The sequence below is a fragment of the Suncus etruscus genome, chromosome 2, assembly GCF_024139225.1.
Source record: "Suncus etruscus isolate mSunEtr1 chromosome 2, mSunEtr1.pri.cur, whole genome shotgun sequence".
Taxonomy (NCBI): Eukaryota; Metazoa; Chordata; class Mammalia; order Eulipotyphla; family Soricidae; genus Suncus; species Suncus etruscus.
The window spans coordinates 100,689,051-100,712,847 of record NC_064849.1 but is presented as its reverse complement, the minus strand read 5'-3'; the positions used below and the strand labels follow the sequence as shown (position 1 = coordinate 100,712,847).

At 39.2% G+C, this 23,797-nt stretch overlaps 1 protein-coding gene and 1 pseudogene across 1 annotated transcript in view; one reads left to right on the top strand and one right to left on the bottom strand.

Moving 5' to 3' along the window:
* The window catches only part of WDR70 (WD repeat domain 70), a 282,711-nt gene that overhangs the window by 138,094 nt on the left and 120,820 nt on the right, over window positions 1-23,797 (bottom strand).
* LOC126001001 (protein FAM118B-like) lies at window positions 19,856-21,188 on the top strand (annotated as a pseudogene).

Sequence of the window (23,797 nt, the reverse complement as noted above, 5' to 3'; positions counted from 1 at the left end):
AACTTACTGCATTGAGGAGAGGCAAATACACAATGAGGTTCATCTAGGATTTAAAGAAAATCACTGTGTTAGCCCACTGATCAATTACTCACATAACGTGTATTGAGATTTAAAAAAAAAAAAATAACGAGTGAATTTGACCTTAAAAGGGGGAGAAAAATGTACTCATCTGTGTAATTACAGATGACTGTTTAATTTATCCTAAGTAATTATTACCTTCTGACAAGAACAAAGCAGAGCACAGTATGAGGAGGTGGAGAATGGGGGAGAAGGGGAAGAGGAAAGAGATTATGGTAGCCAGCATAGGATAAAGTGGGTATGACAAATCTCACAGAAATCTGCCTCCACCCACCCTTTACCCGGATGCTCCCGGGGCTCAATAGTATTTCTGTACCAACTTCTCCCTGAATATCAGCAGGTGCAGGCAGGCTTTCCAACAAGCCACTGAAGTTAAAAATAATTATAGCCATTATTCTTTATTTCATTTAAATGTCTCCAAAATGAACCATATATACAAAATTTTCATTCACCCTATCAAGTTTTAAACAGCAGGCTCCACATCTGCTAAACAGATTCTAAAGATAACATTATATGTGCCAAAGAGTGAGTCAGTGAAAATTTGAAAATGAGATAAATGTTCTTCCTTTGAAAAGGAATGGATGATTTTTTTCCTGACTGATATGTTAAACAATGCTTAATCAAGTTGTAGAGTTAAATAGTGAAGTCAATATTACTTTTGAAGCTACATCAAAAACAGTAAACCTTTTCAATACCTCTAACAAATCTGTCTACAACAGAACCCTTGTACTTAAGGATCATTCTTGAAAATCATGAATACCAAAATGTGTTCGATAATGAATTGAGATGAAAGAAGTAATCATCTGAATAAGAGCTAAGACTCGAACCAATAACCAGGTTAACTAATGTGCTCAAAATGAAGCAAGCACTGTTCCAAGCACTTTCTCCTGACAACTCTGTGAAGAAGGTACTATTATTATCTCTACCTTACTGAGGGAAACCAAGGCACAAAAGGATTAAGTAATAATTAGTATCAATATTCAGATAAGTGAAATAATCAACCTTATACCTGCCGTCAAGGCACATTACTGCCTATTTATATTTTACAATCTTAACTACACCAATCCCTCAAAACAGTACAGTCACAATTTGGGATCGATAAGCTATAAATATTAATGATTAGATAATACTTTACTTGACAAAGGTACCAAAATGTTCTATATGCAATTACTAAATAATCAACTAAACATTAGTTATATCTTGTACTGTTTTTTGTTTGTTTTTGTTTTTGGGGGTCACACCCAGCGATGCTCAGGAGTTACTTCTGGCTCTGCATTCAGAAATCGCCCCTGGCAGGCTCGGGGGACCATATGGGATGCTGGGATTCGAACCACCATCTGTCCTGGATCAGCTGCGTGCAAGACAAACACCCTACTGCTGTGCTATCTCTCCAGCCCTAGCTTGTATTTTTAATAACAGTTGATTTGAAAGGTCTCAATATAATGTTATAGAAATGGAATTTTTTCAGGATTGGGGGGAAAATGGGATTTTTCCTTATTAGCAATAAAAATAACAAAGTTTACTGTTCAATGAAAGCAATTAATGAGAAAACTCTTTTACAATGATAGGACTATAAGGAGTTCCATTACCAGCAATGTCTATGTCTATTCCACCCCTCATAGTCTTTTCAACACTCATCCACACTGTCAGTGGCACATTTGTTAACAAGTGTAATATTTTCCCAGGAAAAAGTAGTGGAGAAGAATCAGCAACCTTTATACACAGTGTTCAGATGGAGAAAAAACAGAATGGATTCAAAAATGTCTTAAAAACACACAACAGGGGTCAGAGCAGTGGTGCAAGAAGTAAGGTGTCTACCTTGCCTGCACTAGCCTAGGATGGACCACGGTTCTATACCCCAGCATCCCATATGGTTCCCCAAGCCAGGAGTGATTTCTAAGCACATAGCCAGGAGTAACCCCTGAGCGTCACCAGGTGTAGCCCAAAAACCAAAAAAAAAAAAAAAAACCAAAAAACAAAACAAAAAACATAGTTCAAAGTCTTGTACAGAGGAAATAATATACTAGGATCAAAAAAAAATAATATACTAGGATCAATAGGACAAGGGGAACCTCTGTAACATTTTGCTATTAAAGAGTCTGCTTGAAAACAATCCTCAGAGACAATGAGAGGAGGGCTGGAACTTCCAGCTCACTTCCTGAAGCTCACCACAAAGAGTGGTGAGTGCAGTTATAGAAATAACTACACAGAGAACTACCATAATCATGTGAATGAATGAGGGAACTGGAAAGCCTGTCTAGAGTATAGGTGGGGGTGAGGTGAGAGGGAGGGAGATTTGGGACATTGGTGGTGGGAATGTTGCAGGTGTTCTTTACATGACTGAAACCTAATCACAATCATATTTGTAATCAAGATGTTTAAATGAAGGGAAAAAAAAGAATGATATAAAAAGAAGAAAAGAAATCTGCTTGAAAAAGAGCACTGATGCCAATACTGTACCACTCACAAGAACCACCCAGGCTGAAAAAAGAGACTGAAACTCAGCAAACTCTCCAAGTCTAATACTAATACTTGAGTTATACTTAGTTATACTTGAGTTAATACTTAGTTATACAAAGACAGTACATTGAAATGTTCCCTACATGTAACATTACCACTGAATATAATCATATGATCAAGCTACACACATTTACTACTTCTTTATAATAGCAACACTATATTGACTTTATAAACATACACACATCTTCCTCATATTCTGGTATTATAAAAACATACATATTATCTCATTTAAAGTTCAGTACTGAACTTATCAATCGCATTTTATATAGATGAGGTATCCTAACATGTATTATCTGTCCATGATCACAGTAAGAGACAGAGTTCAGATTCTGATCCAGGGCAATCTTGCTAGAAAGGTATCTTAATATCTCAAGGGTAACTGGGTCTAAAACTGTATAATTGTACAAAACTGAGACAAACCATATCAAATATTCTTGTGTAAATTTAAATTAATGTATTTTCATCATTATTATGATTTTCATAATACCAACATGATTCCTCTACACTCGCAGTGCAGTTACACCAACTCTCCCACAGACCGTCTGGATCCCTCCACCATTATGTCAAAGTTTGTCTCAGCCTATCATAGTTCTACTGATTATATCTTAGAGTTCTTTTGCATCAGAGCAAAACCCTTGTTTGGCTTCTTTATAGTCCTCATATGAGTGAGAACATCTGGTTTTGTCTTTTCCTTTCTGACTCACTTAATTTAGAAGAGACAAAGAAAAGGAAATATAGGCCTTGTTCATCAACATCATTAAAATGACGATCTAGCCCAAAGTAATTTACAAATGGAATGCAATCCCATCAAAATCTCATTGTATTTTTCAAGGACAAAGGATAAGTATTTAAAATTTGTATGGAACCATAAAAGTTCTGAAATAGTCAAAGTAATCCTGGAAAAAAATGGAGAAAGAGAGGCTGTGTATTTCCAGACTTTAGCCTTTATACAAAGCTACAGTAGAAATCAAAGCCCTGTGGAATAAAGAGATTCTCTTATTAATTGGATAAAATTGAGAGCCCAGAAAGCCTCAGATACATGGGCAGTTAATTTGTATCAGTGGGTTTGGTGCATGAAGTGGAATAAGAGGAAAGGAAGGAAAGGGAAGAGGAGAGAAGGAAGTGAGGGAGGGAGGGAGGGAGGGAGGCAGGAAGGAAGGCAGGAAGGAAGGAAAGGAGGAAGGAAGGAAGGAAGGAAGGAAGGAAGGAAGGAAGGAAGGAAGGAAGGAAGGAAGGAAGGAAGGAAGGAAGGAAGGAAGGAAGGAAGGAAGGAAGGAAGGAAGGAAGGAAGGAAGGAAGGAAGGAAGGAAGGAAGGCAGATGTTAATCTAAAACTATACTTAATTCTAAATGGATTAAAGGCCTTGATATCAACTTGTTTCTTTTTTTTTTTTTTTTTTTTTTTTTTTGCTTTTTGGGTCACAACCAGCAACACTCAGGGGTTACTCCTGGTTCTGCATTCAGAAGTCACTCCTGGCAGGCTAGGGGGACCATATGGGATGCCAGGATTCAAACCAGGGTCTTCCTGTATAGGCTGTGTGCAAGGCAAACGCCCTATTGCTGTGCTATCGCTCCAGCCCCAATATTAACTTGTTTCTATAAATAAAAATCTTTATATCGTTTGCTTATTCCTGAATATATAATTATAACATTGATATCATATATAATATTATATATAAATACATATATACGAATACTATGAGAACTGAGAATTGTAAACACATGAAGTATCTCCATCTCTTTGTTGGGGTTTTTTTTTTTAGAGGGGGAGAGAGAGAGAGCAAAAGAGAGAGAGAGAGAGAGAGAGAGAGAGAGAGAGAGAGAGAGAGAGAGAGAGAGCTCAATGGTACAGTAGCCCTAAGCCAGGGGTCTCAAACTCAATTTACCTGGGGGCCGCAGGAGGCAAAGTCAGGGTGATCCTTGAGTGCAAAGTCAGTATAGTAAGCCTTGAACATTGGGGGGTGTGACCCAAAGAACTAAAACAAAACAAAACAAGATTCCTCTACGGCAGGGCCACAAAATGTTGTACAGTGAGCCTCAAAGGGCCCGCCAGCCCGCGAGTTTTAGACCCCTGCTAAGCTCTTTAATGGTGTTCAAAGGCTACAACTGGATCTGTGCTCAGGGATCACTCTGGGTGGTGCTAAGGAGTGAACCAGGGCCAACCAAATGCAAGGCATGTGCCTTAACCCTGTACCATCTCTCCAGCCCCTCCAATTTATGATTTAAGAAGAGACAAGTCACTTAAGACTTAATAGTCCATCAATGCAAAAAAATTTTCTCTCATCTGTCACATTTAATATTTATCAGAGTTTATTGCTTTGGGCCCTCTGCTGCCCAAACGTGAGATCTAAGAATGATTTCTTGAGACTGTAATGCTGATGCAGTTGTTTTTAAGATAGCTAAGAGACATCACCTCTGTCCCCCAAGTAAGTTTTTTGAAGAGAAAGTCTATACCTTCACTAAGATTAGAGGTTTCAAACTTCTTTGGTCCATCAGCCCATTTTCAAAAAAAAAAAAATTATTCAGTGAACCCCTGAAAATCTACTTTCTTTAAGCAAAAAAAGGACACTTTGGGAAACACTGCCTATGCTCATCAAAGAGATACAAAGGTTTAAAAAAAAAAAATCTCTGTAATCTAAATGTTGTCCCGGGCCAAAATAAGACTGTGTAACAATGCATTGCTCTGATTTGCTCTGTTTGTATTTTCGCCCCTCCCCACCCAATTTTTGGTCACACCCAGCAGTGCTTAGGTCTCATACCTGGCTTTGTGCAGAGAGAGCACTCCTGGAAGTATAGCAGGGCAAGAACCCAGCCTGTTGTAATGTCTCCAGTCCCCCGATTTCCTCATTGAATGATTTTCATTGATTTATATATTTATTTGGTAATAGGATATGCAAAAAACTCACAACATGGATAACAATACAGATAAATAATCAAAGATGAAGGAAAGGAAGGCAGATTGTTTTTTTCTGTTTCGTTTTTGGGTTTTGTGCCACACCCAGTGACGCTGAGGGGTTACTCCTGGCTAGGCTCTCAGAAATGGCTCCTGGCTTGGGATGCAGGGGATTGAACCCAGGTCTGTCCTGGGTCAGCTGCATGCAAGGCAAACGCCCTACCAGCGCAGCACTATCGCTCTGGCAGTGGTGTGTTTTTAAATCCTCTTCCTTCTCCCCAAACCTGACTTACTGTGGACAAGTCATCAATCTCTCAGAACCTCAGTTTCCTAATGTGAAAAAAAAACACTTCAAGTACTTATCTTAAAGAACTGAATGAGAAAATATACTATATATACTTTATGTATATTTTCTCATTCAGTTCTTTAAAATAAGTACTTGAAGTGTGTGTGTGTGTATATATATATATATACATATACACACACACACATATACTAGTGTATAATATACACTAGTATAGTGTCTTGTCTATAGTGAATGCTTGGTTATTATAAAATTTACTATTGTGTTATTGGAAGACTATTATTAAAACACCAATACTCCTGATATAAAGATCCTTAAGAAACATTTCTGGGGCCGGATAGATAGCATGGAGATAAGGTATTTGCCTTGCATGCAGAAGGTCGGTGATTCGAGTCCCAGCATCCCATATGGTCCCGGAGTCTGCCAGGAGCAATTTCTGAGCCTGGAGCCAGGAGTGACCCCTGAGCGCTGCCGGGTGTGACCCAAAAAACAAAAAAAAAAAAAGAAAGAAAGAAACATTTCTATCTCTCCTGAAAGAAATGCTCCATAGTTTTGACACTTGGATCCTAATCCCTTTCAGTGAAACATGTCTCCTTATCCTTGCTCTAGTCACTAGAAAATCCAAAAATTCAGTTTAGAGCTGAATCTAAACTTTACTCATTGAATACACTTCCTCTCCAATAGCGTTCTGTGAACTAGCATTATCCCTCAGTCTTACTTATTATTCAGAACCTGAATGTTTTATTTCTTATAAGATGTATTTTTGTATCATTTGAGCTTCTTTAGATTTCTCTAAGGATAAGAAGTATAAAAATAAACAAATTAACAAGCAAAATAATAACAGTAACTTATACCTGAAGTGATAGCAACTTGGGTTTTTATTTTCCAATATCCTTTCTATTGATATACTATAATTACAATACTGTTGATTTTTCATACAAATATTACACTAACATTCATACTAACATATGCTAACAATATGCCCATCACCAAAGTGCCTGCTTCCCTCTCCAGCATCCCAAGAACCACCTTCCTATCCACTCAACCAAGTGAGCTCAAGTCTCTAGAGAAAATCTCAAGTTTTGAAGGCACTGGCCTTTTATTGTTCCCTTACTATGTTTCTTTATATCCCACATATGAGAAAGATCTTTCATTGATTATGGAGGTGCTGTCACTTACATACATGTAGATGAATAAATTTAAACTGAAATTCTACAAAAACTTAAATTAATAAGTTGATTTAAAGAACATTTAAGTAGGCCAGAGAGATAGTAAAGTGGGTAGTCTACTTGCCTTGCACAAAGCCAGCTCAAATCTAGCACCCCATATGGTCTCCCCACTCTGCTGCCACCCCCAACTCCACTACAAGTGATCTCTGAGATAGAGCCAAGGTTGAGCCCCAAGTTACAGCCAGGTATAGAAAGGAAGGGGGAAAAGGTAGGGAAAAGGGGGGAAGGGAAGAGAAGAGACTATCTTTTTAGGGTCTAAGTGACAGTACAATAGGCAGTGAGCTTATGTTGTACTTGGCTGACGTAGGTTCAATTATCAGCAATACACAAGATGGGTCCCCTTAGGCTTGCCAAGAATAATCCACCTGGTATGGCACAAAAAGTTTATATATATATGTATGTTATATATATATATATATATATATATATATATATATCCACACATATATATAATGAAAAAAGCATGAATAATTTTGCTAATACATTTACAATTGCATAAAATAGATGTCTTACAAATATTCAATTTAGTAAAAGTAAGGAAAAAAATTAAAAATAAAAGAAAATCTTGATAGGTCTATAAAAGTATATAAGTGGTTTTTATGTTGTTCATTCGGTTTTGTTTTTCTTTTTGCTTTGGTTTTAGGGTCATGCCTGGTGATGCTCAGGAGTTACTGAGCATCTGCATTGGACCATATGGAATGCCAGAGATTAAATCCAGGTCAACCGCATACAGGGCAAACAATCCTGCTAAACTATCTCTTTGGCCCCAGATAATTGTGTTTTATACTATAAAGGCAAGAAGGAGGGTGAGAGGGAAACTGGGACATTGGTGACAAGAAATGAACACTGATGAAGAAATGAGTGTTAGATATTGTATGACTGAAACTCAATCATGAACAATTTTATAACTGTATCTCATGGTGATTCTATTAAAAATATTTTTCAGGGGCTGGAGAGCTAGCACAGTGGTAGGGCATTTGCCTTGCATGCAGCCGACCCAGGACAGACAGTGATTCAAATCCCGTCATCCCATATGGTCCCCTATGCCTGCCAGGAGTGATTTCTGAGTGCAGAACCAGGAGTAACCCCTGAGCACCGTCAGTATGATCCGAAAACCAAATATATATATACACATACATACATAAATATATATATTTATACATAAATTTATACATAAATATTTATATATAATACATATATATTTCAAAACAGGATCCAAAGAGATAGTACAGCAGGTAGGGTATTGTATTCCACATAGCTAGCCCCAGGTTCACTCTGGCACTCTACATGGCACTCTATATGAGCCTTTGATCCTTAGCAGGAGTGATCTGAGCATAAAGTTAGGAGTAAGTCCATTGTTCTGCCAGCTGTGGACCAAAAACTAATAATAACAACAATAATAATAATAATAACATTGCATTTAAAATAAATTACTAATTGTTTAAAATATAAAACTCATGATAAGCTAGGAATAAAAAAGAAGCTTCATGATCTAGCAGAAGGCAACCATAATCACCATGAGCAGATGCCATGCTCAATAGCTAAGGGCACAAAAGTTTGTCTTGACATTTAAAGGAGCTCCTTTAATGCTTCTTGCGAAACTGGCTCCAAGGCTATAAAGTTAAAAGATTATTTTTTAAGCTCATAGGTATATTAGACAAAGAATTCAGAGAAAATAAAATCTTTGGCCTTCCAAAAATGGGGTTTCTTCTAGACTTATTTAGTCTCTCAAAGAAAAGTTAACTTATCAGTCAGAAAGCAAAACAAATCACTAGTGTGATCATGTAAACTTCCTATGAAGAATGGCTTAAGTCAGTGGTGGGCAACCTGCAGCTCGTGAGCCACATGTGGCTCTTTACACTTTTAATGTGGCTCTTCTGTGTGCCAGGCGGCCGCTCCAGGAGTCAGGACTCTGCCCCTAGCCTCTGTCAGTGCGTTCCCTGTGTGGCTCTCAAAATAAATTTCAATCGTGGTTTTGGCGAGATTTGGCTCAGTTGAAAAAAAAAGGTTGCCAATCACTGGTTTAAGTGATTGTGGAGGGTAAAGACATGTTATCCCTCTGAGGTGAATGCTTCTATATTCCCAGAGTTAAATAACTTCTAGAATGCAGAAAGAAGAGAGTTTCTCAATAAGAAGCTATAGATTCACTGTAATAGGTTTAATTGCATCAGTTCCTGAGGAAACATGGAGGGGGCTTCTGTCTTTAACTGTAAGGGGACCCACAGCAATGGCAGGTAATATCAAGGGGACACAGAGGCCTCTTTATTTCTTGACCCAGATGAATGGAAATGTTCCATAGCTGTCGTGTGTTAAGCAGATGGGACACCAAAAGGGTTGAGTTATTGGCTGAAGACAAAGGGGAAAAATTTTCAAAATGTAAGCCAAAGAAGCTTTCCATAGCTGCTTGGCAATACAGCTTCTAAATAAACTATCTTAATTTAATTCACATGTGGTGAGTAGAAAATTAAAAACAGGGCAGTGAAAAAATTAAGCAAATTCATTAAATAGTTAAAATTTTAAACTACTTTCACTAATTCATATGCTGGTACCAATATAGGTACTATAATTCTACTTTCAAGCTCATATTTTCCTAAGAAAAGATACTAAGTTACCAATAACAAATGTTTTTTTTTTCCAAGAAGAAAATTAAGTATGGCCTCCAAAGAATCAGTACATAGAATACAATTCAACAAATTTTAAATACATTGCTTCAAAATCCCAGGACAGCGAACTTAAAAGGATTGTTAGAGAAATACAAGAGAAGAGGGACCAGAAAGACTGCACAGGAGTTAAGGCACAGGCTTGTATTTGCCAAATGCTAGTCTAATCCCAGCATACGTGGTCTTCAAGCATTGGTGGGTGCAGTTTGGAAATCCCTGAGCACTGCTAAGAACTTCTTGCCTTGAGGAAAAGAACCTCCAGGAAGGACCTCTGAGACCAGGAGGGCTTCATGAGCACTACTTCAGAGAGTAAAGAACAAAAGAGTAAAAACTACAAAGATGGGGCGGTGGCGCAAGAGGTAAGGTGCCTGCCTTGCCTGCGCTAGCCTTGGATGGACCGCGGTTCGATCCCCCGGCGTCCCATATGGTCCCCCAAGCCAGGAGCAACTTCTGAGCACATAGCCAGGAGTAACCCCTGAGTGTTACCGGGTGTGGCCCAAAACCAAAAAAAAAAAAAAAACCTACAAAGATAAGTAGACAAGATCTTCTGAAGAAAATGTGCCATAAAATGTTGGGTGGGGTTCTTGTTTGTAAAACAAGAGCTCCATCTTGTTCTACTGAAAGCTATGGGGAAGGTTGAGGAGGGTGACTCCATGTTGGATTATTTATTCACAAGAATTAGATAAAGGAATTTGACTACAACCAAATTTGACTCTAAGCAAAACTCCCAATATTCCAGCAAATCTTTCCAAAATTGTTGGATTTTTTTTTTTGCCCTTCCTTTCTGTGTTCTCTGATAGTGAATATATATTTTAAGTTTTCTTTTTTCTTCCTCCTCCTCCTCCTCCCTCTTCCTCCTCCTATTCCTCCTCCTCCGATTCCTCCTCCTCCTCCTCCTCCTTCTTCTTCTTCCTCTTTCACTCAGTCTTTCAGTGTGTATGATAGACTAATCACTGTTCAAGAACTAGAAACATATCACAGAACAAAACCAACACCTGTGTCCTTGGGAAGCGATTAGACCAGAGCCATACACTGATTCATGTTTAGTTTCCTTTGTTTCAGTATCTTTGTTGTGTGTTTTTAAGGTATATAGAATCTGGAGATAACAGGAATAGGAGAAACAAAATTTAAGAGCAGTGCCAGGAATAAGTTAATGCAGAAAAATTAAACCTCAAAATGGCTGTTTAAACAATAACATATCAAGTGGGGGAGACACAGGTCAGGTTCAGGTCAGAGCCCACTGGGGATACATACTCTGGCTGCTTCAGGCTAAATTTATTGTTTCTATCCTGTGTGTTTTTTGTTGTTCACCTGAGTTTAGAGTTTACTTATGCATTCATGTCCTTAAATACATACAATTTTTGTATAGTAAAGACATGTAATAATATTGAAAATTCTATTTCTATTTTGTCTATTATTAATTTATTGATTATCATTGTCCACTTTTGTTTTATAACATGCTAATTACACTGATTTTTTTTTCTTTTTTTTTTTTTTTTGTTTTTGGGCCACACCCGGTAACGCTCAGGGGTTACGCCTGGCTATGCGCTCAGAAGTTGCTCCTGGCTTGGGGGACCATATGGGACACCGGGGGATCGAACCGTGGTCCGTCCAAGGCTAGCGCAGGCAAGACAGGCACCTTACCGTTAGCGCCACCGCCCAGCCCCTGATTTTTATTTTTTATAATATCTTTATTTAAGCATCTTGATTAGAAATATGATTGTGGGGGCTGGGAAGGTGCCGCTAGAGGTAAGGTGTCTGCTAGCTAGCATAGGATGGACCACGGTTCGATCCCTGGGCGTCCCATATGGTCCCCCCAAGCCAGGGGCGATTTCTGAGCACATAGCCAGGAGTAACCCCTGAGCATCAAACGGGTGTGGCCCAAAAACCAAAAAAAAAAACAAAAACAAAAACAAAAACAAAAAACAAATATGATTGTGATTAGGTTTCAGTCATGTAAAGAGCACCCCCCCTTCACTAGTGCAACATTCACTTCACCAATGTCCCAAATCATCCTGTGTTTCTATAGGGTTCAGTATGTCATACTTCTTGTATAAAATCTGCCATAGAAGTCTTACACACATTGATGGCATAGTGTTGAGGTATATTCTGTAACCAACAAAACTGAATGCATGAGATCCAAACTACTAAAACAAACTTATAAATGTGCCTATCAAGAGAAGTAAGCTGGGGCTGAGAGGGAACCTGGAGACACTGGTGGCGTGAGGTTGACACTACTGATGGGATCAGTGTTGGAACATGGTATCCTGCTACTCAACTATGAAAAACTTTGTAAATCATAGATGCCATAAAAAAAATTTTATCGGGCCCGGAGAGATAGCATAGCGGTGTTTGCCTTGCAAGCAGCCGATCCAGGACCAAAAGTTGTTGGTTCGAATCCCGGTGTCCCATATGGTCTCTCATGCCTGCCAGGAGCTATTTCTGAGCAGACAGCCAGGAGTGACCCCTGAGCACTGCCGGGTGTGGCCCAAAAACAAAAACAAACAAAAGAAATTTTTTTTATCTGGGGCTGGCGTGGTGGCGCTAGAGGTAAGGTGTCTGCCTTGCCAGCACTAGCCTAGGACGGACCACGGTTCGACCCCCGCTCCCCAGCGTCTCACATGGTCCCCCAAGCCAGGAGCGACTTCTGAGCGCATAGCCAGGAGTAACCCCTGAGGGTCAAACGGTGTGGCCCAAAAACCAAAAAAAAAATTTTTTATCTGCCACAACAGATTAATTTTAAACTATATACTTTTTCTCTATCATGATGCTAACCAATTCATATCCATTTCTGTGTCCATCCATTTCTGTGTTTCTAGCATCAATAATTCTGCCTTACAGAATAGCTCAAATTAGTTTATAAATATATAGTATTTAATTACCCCAATATGTTACAAAAATCGAGCTCCCATACGATCCAGTTATACCACTGCTAGGAATATACCCTGGGAACACAAAAATGCAATACAAAAATCCCTTCCTCACACCTATATTCATTGCAGCACTATTTACCATAGCAAGATTCTGAAAACAACCAAGATACCCTTCAACAGACAAATGGCTAAAGAAACTGTGGTACATATACACAATGGAATATTACACAGCTGTCAGGAGAGATAAAATCATGCAATTTTCCTATACATGGATGTACATGGAATCTATTATGCTGAGTGAAATAAGTCAGAGTGAGAGAGATAAAAATGCAGAGTGGTCTCACTCATCTATGGGTTTTAAAAAAATGAAAGACATTCTTGCAATAATAATTTTCAGACACAAAAGAGAGAAGGGCTGGAAGTTACAGCTCACCTCATGAAGCTCACCACAAACAGGGATGAGTTTTGTTAGAGAAATAACTACATTTCGAATTATTCTAATAATGAGAATGTATGAGGGAAATAGAAAGCCTTTCTAGAGTACATGCGGGGGTCGGGTGGGGAGCAGGGAGACTTGGGACATTGGTGATGGGAATGTTGCACTGGTGATGGGTGGTGTTCTTTACATGACTGAAACCCAAACAACACAATCATGTATGTAATCAAGGTGTTTAAATAAAAAATATATTAAAAAAATTTTTGTTTTGATCATCAGCAAAACTAAGAGTCACAGATACACAATAAAAAAATTGATGTTATTCTGGCTGGTATGGCTAAATTTCTGAAAATTAGTTCCACATGTTGATAACAGTAATTGCAATTCTCTAAAATTTATAAGGTTTCTACTAACAGTTTTTTGTTACTCTTAGATCTACGGACTAAAGTGGCACTGCTCTTTTAAGGAACCTACAAAAAGAATTAGAGAGATAGTACAGAGGGAAGGACACTTGCCTTGTATGTGGCCTACCTTGATTTGATCTCTGGTACTCCTTATAGGTCCCCCAAGACTGCCACGAGTGATCCCTGAGCAAGAGTAAACCCTGAGCCTCACCACATGTAACCCCACCCCACCTCCCCAAAAAGAAAAGAAATCAAGAAAGAGGGCAAAGATTAAAAAATGTTAGCATGTTTATAGTTTTTCAAAGTAGTAAATTCATTCTTCCCCTCTGCCAGTATCCAAGCATTACCTTCAACAACAGTTCCTTAATTCTATTCTCTTGGGTCAGAGATATAATACAGGGGTTAAGACATATACCTGAAATGCAACTGACTCCAGTTCAATCCGCAGCACTAGTAGGTCTATTTAGTACTGAAAAGTGTAGAGTAGACCAATACCTTCTCCTCAACACACACACACACACACACACACACACACACACACACACACACATCCTCTTGAGATGAGAGCAATAGTACAGTGGAAAGGGCATTTGCCTAGCATGCTACTAACCTGGGTTTATCCTGAGCACCAAATATGGTCCCCAGAACCTACCAGAATAACCCCTTAGTGCAGAGCTAAGAGGAAACCCTGAGCATAACTAGGTAAGGCACTAAAACAAAACAAAAAATTAAATATTCTATCCTCCAGGTTGAATCAATAGTACAGGACATAGAGTATTTGCCTTACACACAGCTAACCTGGATTTAATCCATGGCATCAAATATGGTCCCCCAAGTACCACCAATAGTGATTCCTATTACAGAGCCAGGAGTAACCCCAGAGCATAACCAAGTATGGCCCCAAAACCAAAAGAAAAATTTCTATCCTCTTTCCTTCTCCACCAACATCTCTTTTATATTTTCTATATAGCTTTTTCTTTAATTTCTACCATTTTTTGGGAACTAAATTCTATGTGACCAGCAGTAACAATGTGGTTTCCAAACACAAATTGGGTAAATCACTAGGCCTAACTTGTCCCTTTAGCTTTTCTTTCCACTTCCTCTATGTTTTCCTGTCTCTTCTGCTAAGCCATATCTACATGAGTCTTTAAAATGTTGGTGTTTTCCCAGTTTTAACATGACGTCCTGACATGAAGAAATGGCAACAACTTGAGCTAAGAAAGCCCCATCTCAGTACTTAATAATATGATACAACCAGGAGACATGTCAACCTTTGCCCTAAGCAAAAGCCAAAATTGCTATCTACAGAAGACTGACTCTGACAAATATCCGCTGGACAGAGCCTATCAAGGGGCCAATGACGAAGTTCCTAGCCTCGGCCTTGGCCTAGAATTTGTACAAAAACCAAGATCTCTAATTCAGAGGTCTACCTTTGACAACTGCAACTGAGCAGAACTTCTGGAACTATGCTGAAAGACTATACCCTAGGCTCTGTTCTAGGTTCTAAACAAAAATAAAGACTACTAATTACAGAAGACAGATTACAAGAGAGATGGAACAGAACTCCTAGAACTGTAATAAAAAAACTCTCTCCTAGCCTTCACTCTATGACCTAAACAATAACAAGATCTCCAGCTACAGAGGCAGGATATCATCACCCACATCTGACTGGAAAGTTTCTGGCACCATAAAAAGACCCTGGGGTGCACAAGTGAGTGAGCATGGAGCTGGTAGTTATTCCCATGGCAGTATGCTTCAAGGATGGAGAAACTCTGTATCTCTTAGACCAAGAGAATTCCTGCAGTAATTTTCCCTATATTTACTGTGCCTATGCAAGAAAAAAAAAAGAAGAAAGAGAGAGAGAGAGAGGGGGAGGGAGGAAGGGAGGGAGGGAGAAGAGAGGGAGGGAGAGAAGGAAGGGAGGGAGAAGAGAGGGAGGGAGAGAAGGAAGGAAGGAGGGAGGGAGGGAGGGAGGGAGGGAGGGAGGGAGGGAGGAAGGAGGGAAGGAGCGAAGGAGGGAAGAAAGAAGGGAAGGAAGGAAGGAAGGAAGGAAGGAAGGAAGGAAGGAAGGAAGGAAGGAAGGAAGGAAGGAAGGGAGGGAGGGGAGGGGGAGGGAGGGTGGGAGGGAGGGAGGGAGGGAGGTGGAGGGAGGGAGGAGGGAGGGAGAGAGAGAGAGAGAGAGAGAGAGAGAGAGAGAGAGAGAGAAAGAAAGAAAGAAAGAAAGAGAAAGAAAGAAGAAAGAAAGAAAAAAGAAAGAAAGGAAAAGAAAGAAAGAAGAAAGAAAGAAAGAAAGAAGAAAAAGAAAGAAAGAAAAGAAAGAAGAGAAGAAAGAAAGAAAGAAAGAAAGAAAGAAAGAAAGATAAAAAAGAAAAGAAAAAGAGAAAGAAGAAAGAAAGAAAAGAAAGAAAGAGAGAGAGAAAGAAATACAACCTTTTTTATTTTTTTAAGAACTTGCTGCTCTGGTTTTTTGTTTGTTTTCTCTTTTTTCTTGCTTTTTTCTTTTCTTTATTTTTCTTTTTCCATAGCTGATGGTTTTGGTTTTGGGCTTATTATGCGTTTATTCTTTTTGTAATCTTGTTGATACTCCCTTATTGTTTTTTGTTTCTAGGTTGGTCTTGTTTTACTACTTTTTCTTCTTTTTTTCCCTTCCTTCTTCTAAATGGATATTTATAACACCTAGATGGACTCCTCCTAGTTTTTCTCTGTTTCAATTTGCCTTTTTTATTTCTCTTTTTCTTTTTTTCTTCTCCCCCCAGATGGTACCAAGGCCAGACAGTTGAATGTTCATTTGGTGGAAATAAAAACTGATCAGACATGAATACCAAATCTAAAGTCAATGATAACAGAATTGGTACCAATCTATACAAGCTGTACAAGGGGGGAAACAGTTGCACTAGCATTACAAGGGTAAAGGAGGGAGATGTGGAATACAAGATATAGGGGTGGAGGGAGGACAACACTGGTGGTGAGAATGCCCCTCACTTATTGTCACTATGTGCCTCAAATATTACTGTGAGAAAATTGTTAATTCACTTCGACCACAATAAATTTAAAAAAAAAATAGATCAATTGAAAAATTAAAAAGTTGGTGTTTTCAAAAATACAATTAAAAAATCCCTTCCTCACACCTATATTCATTGCAGCACTATTTACCATAGCAAGACTCTGGAAATAACCAAAATGTCCCTCAACAGATGAATGGCTAAAGAAACTGTGATACATATACACAATTAAATATTTGTGCATTTGTCAGGAGAGATGAAGTCATGAAATTTTCCTATACGTGGATGTACATGGAATCTATTATGCTGAGTGAAATAAGTCAGAGGGAGAGAGATAAACACAGAATAGTCTTACTTATCTATTGGTTTTAAGAAAACTTAAAGATATTACTATAAAAAGGCCCAAAGACAATAGAGTTAAGGGCTGGAAGGGCAGAAAGGACCAGCTCACAATTTGAAGCTCACCACAGAGTTGGGAACGCTGTTACGGAAATAACGACAGTAACAAATAGAATGACAATGTTAAAGAATGAGAGAAGTAGAAAGCCTGTCATGAATACAAGCAGGGTTGGGTGGGGGGAGGGTATTGGTGGTGAGATGTTGCACTGGTGAAGGGAGTATTCTGTTTATGACTGAAACCCAACTACAAACATGCTTGTAATCATGGTGCTTAAATAAAGATTTATTTAAAAATATACACAATGGAATATTATGCAGCCGTCAGGAGAGATGAAGTCATGAAATTTTCCTATACATGAATGTGCATGGAATCTATTATGCTGAGTGAAATAAGTCAGAGAGAGAAAGATGCAGAATGGTCTCACTCATCTATGGGTTTTAAGAAAAATGAAAGACATTCTTGCAGCAATAATTTTCAGAGACAAAAGAGAGGAGGGCTGGAAGTTAAAACTCACCTCATGAAGCTCACCACAAAGAGTGATGAGTTTAGTTAGAGAAATAACTACATTGTGAACTATCCTAACAATGAGAATATATGAGGGAAATAGAAAGCCTGTCTAGAGTAGGGGGCAGGAGATGGGGGTGGGAGGAGGGAGATTAGGGGACACTGGTGATGGGAATGTTGCACTGGTGATGGGGGGTATTCCTTTACATGACTGAAGCCCAACCACAATCATGTTTGTAATCAAGGTGTTTAAATAAAATATAAAAAAAAATAAAATAAAAAATAAAAATAGGAGGGGGCCCAGAATGGTGTGAACAAGAGGTAGGGCATTTGCTTTTGCAAGTGGCTAACCTAAGACCGACCGTGGTTCAATCTAGTGGCATCCCATATGTTTCCCGGACCCCCCCCCCCCCCCGAGCCAGGTAGCAATTTCTGAGAGCATAGCCAGGAGTAACCCTGAACCGTCACCGAGTGTGGCCCCAAAAACCAAAAAAACTCAAAACCAACCAAAACAAAAAAAAACCAATTAGGAAAAGGATTGTTGGAATTTAATTTAGCAAAAATTTACTAAAAATCAAGTAGATTTTTAGTATATACATGTAGGATAGAATAAAAATAAAAATATTGAGACTCAAAAGTGAGCTTGTAACTTAATTTTAAAAGGTATGAAAATCGGGGCCAGTGAGGTGGCGCTAGAGGTAAGGTATCTGCCTTGCAAGCGCTAGCCAAGGAAGGACCATGGTTCGATCCTCTCAGCGTCCCATATGGTCCCCCCCAAGCCAGGGGCGATTTCTGAGCACTTAGCCAGGAGTAACCCCTGAGCATCAAATGGGTGTGGCCCAAAAATACAAAAAAAAAATAATAATAATTAAAAGGTATGAAAATCATCATATAGTATATTCCACATGTAATCTAAGTATTGGGAAACAGAAGATTTTAGATTACTCCATATATTCTCCCTAATTGACTCTTAAGTCCTCTTTCATCCTGCAAAGTGGGCTGGCCTCTGGCCTCCATCTTTTTTCTTCTCTGTGTGATTATACTTTTTATAACTTCTTCCTCCCCAGCAACTGTTTGTCTGGAATGAGCTAAGAAATGGGCCAGACTTTAAACTATATAAGGCTCTTTCTATTTATTTCTAGGTTTCCATTGATCTTACAAAGGACAGACCTGTAAATTTCATTAAAATTAGTTTTTATTAGAAATAAAAGATGTTTGTGTGTAAGATATGAAAAGAAGAAGGTATAAACAAAGTAACACATCTTTCCCTGCTCCCTCAAAAACACTATTTGCCATAGAGATAATTAATGGTGGTTTATTCTGATTTTTTATTCACTTATGATTTATATGAATTTATCATAGTCGTGACACTAATACACACATATGTACACACATATTCATTATTTTTATTTTGTATGAGCGTTAAGATTTGTAAGAAGCATAAGGATAGCTAGCTTACCCGGCTATCAACACATATCAGCTTTAGAGTCCAAGGATTCTGCCGAGTAACACTTTCTATCATGCTTTTTGTTGGATATATACATAAAATCAACACATCTCTATAAAATCTGTTATATAGAAGATGAAAATATAGTTATTTTCCCTTTTCATTTTTAAAGTTTTAACCTAAATATATAATGTATCTTCCAAAGACAAAACGCTACCTAAAATAAAGCATTCAAATGAAAATATTTTACATGGAGTGATAATATATGCAAACATTAAAAACTTGGCTGTTTCTTAGTAAAAAAAAAAAAAAAAGTTGGTCTTTCTTAGGGTTCTGAAGCAATTGTCTAAAACTGCATAGTTTCAACCATCACCTATATAATGACTCTCAAGGCCTATGTTTACTACCCAGGGTTATTGATAGTCCCACGTTATAATTCTCTACATTTCAATTATCAACCAGGCATGTGGTTACCATGTAGATAGCTAGAACTTACCATATCAAAAATACAATATGACTCAGTGGTAGAGTGCTTGCCTTGCATGTGGAACGTCCTAGGTTCAATCCCTGACACCTCAAAAATATTTTAATAATTTTTTAATTTTATATATCATTTAAATATATGTATATTTATATTAGCTGCATGCAAACCAAACAACTAACCGGTCCATGTACTATTTCTCAAGTCCCTGGTTCAAATTGCTTTAGATACCTTACATCTGATATGCTATAGGAAGAGAAAGAACTATTAGAGTTGAGAAAAGAAGAGCTGCATAGACTTAAGAAAATATGAAAAATTTAGTTCTAGTACTATAAGTCAAAATAAATAAATGCAAATATCTAGAAAAATCAGTGATTAAAAAATGATTAAAGTCTGTGACAAAAATTAAAATGTAAGTTGGGAGTCACGTGGGGGGCGGCGCGTGTGGAGTGCTGCTGCCCGGGCAGGTAAGCAGCTGCTGCTGCTGCCATTGCTGCTGCTGCCGGTGCGGTTGGTGGCGTTTGGTTGGAGGCGACCCCCGGTTGGGTTAGACCTTTTCAGAAGCTTTTACAGGAGAGAAAGCGGTGGCAAGAGAAGGAATTTCTCATTCTTGGCACGAAACAGAATGGCTTCTTCTACAGGGAGCCAGGCCTCTGACATAGACTCAGGTTCGGATTCTTCGGTGGTAGCACAACCCCCACCAAAAAGCCCAGAAAACTGCTTTCCAAGCTTAAAATGAAAAGAAGCCCCAGGAACTTGTGCTGGTGATGGGCACAAGAATTAGCACTGCCGTTGCTCCCCAGGTTCCAGCCCTGAAATCCTGGAAGGACTTGATTCAGGCCTTACTGGACACTGCCATTGACTTTGATCTTCAAGAAGATGAGGAGAGCAGAAAGTTCCAGAAGTGTCTCCAAGAAGACAAGAACCTGGTCCATGTCGCCCATGACCTCATCCAGAAACTCTCTCCCACGTATGAGTAATGTTAGATGCACGTTTTTCAAGGACTGTTTATACAAAGTATTTGATGACTTCGAGCCCAAGATGGAAGATTCTGGAAAACAGCTACTTCAATCTGTTCTCCCACCTGATGGAAAATGGAGCTCTGGTATTAACTACTGAATTTTGATAATCTCCATGGAACAGTTTGCCTGCAGATCTGGGGAAACCAACTGGAATCTCTTGACCTCTACTGATAGAACAAAAGGTCCTTGAGAGTGAGCTCAAGAGAAGCGGTAGCTGAGCATGCTCCGCCATATCCACGGGGTCTACACCAACCCGCAGCATGGTCCCTCACCCTGCCGGCTACCAGAATGTGCTCAGGAACACTGAAGTGATGAGAGAGATTCTGAAACTCTATGAAACCAAGTCCTTTCTCTTCCTGGGCTGTGGCTGGACTGTGGAACGACACCACTTTTCAAGCCCTTTTCCTTGAAGCAGTCAAGCATAAATCTGACTTAGAGCACTTCATGCTGGTTCGGGGAGGAGATGTTGATGAGTTCTGGAAGCTTCAAGAAGATATGCTGGACAGAGGGATCAAGGTAATCTCCTATAGGGAGTGAATATACTGATCTTCCCAAGTATTTCAAGCGGCTGACGTGTGAGATCTCCACTAGGGGTAGAACAGCTCTCCATGTTGACCAGGACCCCAGGCCGGTGGGCACAAGGAAGCAGGAGGTGAACCCCCACGACGACATCCGTGACCCCGAATGGCTCCTGCGCGGCCTGGAGTGCACCTGGGCCCGCTGCACCAGGAGCTGCCGGGCTGGGCCGCTCAGGCCCCTGAGCAGTGGTGTCAGCGCATACATGACAGAAAGAGCGGACCACGGACAGTGCCCGGCCAGGACAAGGGATGGTAAGAGACGGCCAGCTGAAAGGCTCAGGCACTGCACACAGCGAAAGAGGAGACTAGCACATGAGGGAGTTACAGAAAAGGCCACTGGAGCCCAAGCTGGGAGGCCCTGCCTTGGACAGTGTTTTAACAAGTACATCTGCAGAACCCAACGCAGCTTCTAGGATTACCCAAAGGTGGAAGTTTGGGGGAGCCAGGGGGGCCGGTTCCAACTCCAGTCTTCGTGCCTGTTGTTTTTTTGATATCCTGTGTGTTCCTGTTCAAAGAAATCTCAGAGCCAGGCATGGACCCCACATGCAGCCCCCAGTGCACCCAGGCTGGCCGTGCTGTGCCCAGTCGGCACCATGATCTTCCTGCTGACTACCCACTGCTCTACACGAGGTCATGGACTTGGGGCCCAAGGCGCTGAGGGACCCCAGGGGCCTGCTGCGGTTTTGTACTCCACACTTGGTTTTTCAGCTGAGCTCATGGCTTTTTTAAAACATGACTTGAAGCTCTAGTTTTCTAGCTCTTTTACAGTGTACAGTATTTTACATAATTGTGTTGTATTAAAAGCTTGTTCATTTACTTTCCAGAAAAAAAAATAAAAATAAAAATAAAATGTAAGTTGGTGAGCAAGTGCTAAATTCCACACACAATGTGGGGAAAGATGTCCCTGAGATCATAATGTTCTGGAATGAAACCTGAATGAGAAAGAGCCTTTGATCAAGGAAGAAGGAACTGTGAAGTCATTCTATGACTGAAACACAACTATGAACATTTCTGTAACCATGGGGCCTAAATTTTAAAAATCATTTTTTTCTTTTTTTTTTTTTTAAAGGTATAAGGGGAAGGGGAGGAAAAGGGAGGGAAAAGCAGGTAGGAGAAAGGGAGGAAAAAGAAGGGGAAAAGGGAGGAAGGAATCTAAAAAATCATTATAAATAAATAAATAAAAAGAACTAAAGTCTGTAAAAAAAATTTAAATAAAAGTTGGTCTTTCTTAGAAGCAACTGTCTAAAACAGTATAGTTTTCAACCATCACCTTTATATGAGAAAAGAGATTGGTGTGAAAAAAACAGAAAGAAGGGTGTGAAAAGAAAAGTGTTAAAAGAAAAGCATTATTATGGGTAATTTCTTGAGCACTCTCATGAGCAGCTGAGCAGAACTGATTCTTATGTCTAGCTGAGTGGCAGCAACTTTGCAAAAGTCTCACAAACTCCCCAGAGGTCTAGCAGCCCCTGGCCTGGATATTATAACAAGTCATCCTGGCTATACCCCAACAATCACAATAGCAAAAGATATTATCATTTACACAATTATATTATACAACACAGAATTACACAGCATGTTTCTCCTTCAGTGCTCAACCATCTCATTTGATGCCTGAAGAAATGGATTGCTTAGTACAGATGGAATCTGGGTCATCACATATTAATGCTGCTCTCTTGACCTTTACATATAATTTTATATTTTGGGAGTGGGCCATATCCCTAAGTTTAGCAATTTATGGACCATCTTTGAAGTTATTATCACTGGCTTTCTCTCTTTAGTTTTTTCCTCAGAACTCAGAAATTCTTGGTAAAATAAGCTAGTTCCTTCTTGCTCTTTCTACCAAAAACAACCATTAACTACCATATATTAAATCTTAAAACTCCCATAGCCTCCTATAGTTCTAAATATCCTTTACAAAGAATACAACAAAAAATAAAACCCCATAAAACCCTAAACACCACCCCCCCCCAAAATAAGAAAATTAATTACAATAAATGCTGAAGAAACAAAAAAAGAACCAGAGCAACAAACTGTTGGGGTATGGAGAAAAAGGCCCCTCCCCATGCCCCCTTAATTAAGATAAAAATCTTGCTCTTTATGATGAAATTAGAGGCAGTTATGTTAAATAAGTTGGTGAAAAGGAGGAAAAAAAGCCAAATTCCAACATTATTTTATTCACAGGCAGCATATAAAAAAACAAAAACAAAAACAAAGGAAGGGAACAAAGACAAATGAAAACAAACCCTTGGACCTCTAACACACAACTATCAGAGGCATAAGGAGTGAAATGAAGGATTTGGGTCTCCTATGTGATGTGGTAAGTATAGCACAACTATTGCTTATTTAGAATGGGATAAACTTTACTCCTAAAAATATAGTTTTATAAACAAATATCTCAAATAAAAAAATTAAAGTTGTGTCAGAGTTATATTTCAGCAGGTAGGGCATTTGCTTGTGCACACAGACAAACACAACTTTGATCCCCAAGAATCCCATTATGGTTCCCTGAGCCTGCCAAGAATGATTCTAGAGCGAAGAGCCAGGAGCAATCCCTAAGCACCGCATGGTATGGTCAAAACAAACAAAACGAAAAAATGAAAGGTGAGTCAATGCAACATTATGAGTATTGTATGCCGAGTCAAATTAACAAATACCCCCAATAATATACAATCTGTGTGTTAAAGAGTAACTCTCAGGCAGGGATGGACCTAGGTTCAATCCATGGGCATCCCATATCACCCCCTTGTGCCTGCTAGGAGCATTTCTGAGTGCAAAGCCAGAGCACCTGAGCACCATCGGGGTGATCCAAAACACTATAGATAAATCAAGCAAATTGAAAAACAGACACATTAAATTAAAGAGTAACTCTCTTCTAATGCAAAGCATTTAAGTTGCTTAATTTTCAGCAGAAAATGGTTCAATATTCATACCCAAAATGACACAAGGTTTTAGAAATAATCCACAAGG